Genomic DNA, 485 nt, shown 5'->3' on the forward strand with positions numbered 1-485 from the left:
CCGCCCCCAGCCCTGCCTCTCGCTGGGCCTCTCCTTGGAGCCTGGCGTTGGCCGAGGACCAGCACGCGGGCCTCAGGCTCCCCCGGGCTTCATACCCCCATTCCAGGATAGACAGATATTCAGATGAAAAGCAGGTATGAGAACAAAAAACTTTAATACAATCAGCAGGCTCAGTTTATTATTATGTGTAAAGAGAGAGCGTTGCATCTATTTAAGCCCACAGAATATTTGCAAAATATCATTATGTGCCAGGCCACACACACACACACACACACGCAAATTGAATAAAGAGAAAAACTAGGACAGATGATTTGATCGTAATCCAAAGCAATTCTAAACAAACAGTAAAATGTTAAAAAACCAAGAGAACTTAAATAGTTAGAAAATAGCAAGTTATCTTTAAAAAAACCCTGAATCAAAGAAAAACTCAAATATGAAGTTTCAAAGTAAAGGGTGTCCCAGAATTCACGCAAGAAGTAATTTTG

The sequence above is a fragment of the Myotis davidii genome, unplaced genomic scaffold (assembly GCF_000327345.1).
Source record: "Myotis davidii unplaced genomic scaffold, ASM32734v1 scaffold845, whole genome shotgun sequence".
Classification (NCBI taxonomy): domain Eukaryota; kingdom Metazoa; phylum Chordata; class Mammalia; order Chiroptera; family Vespertilionidae; genus Myotis; species Myotis davidii.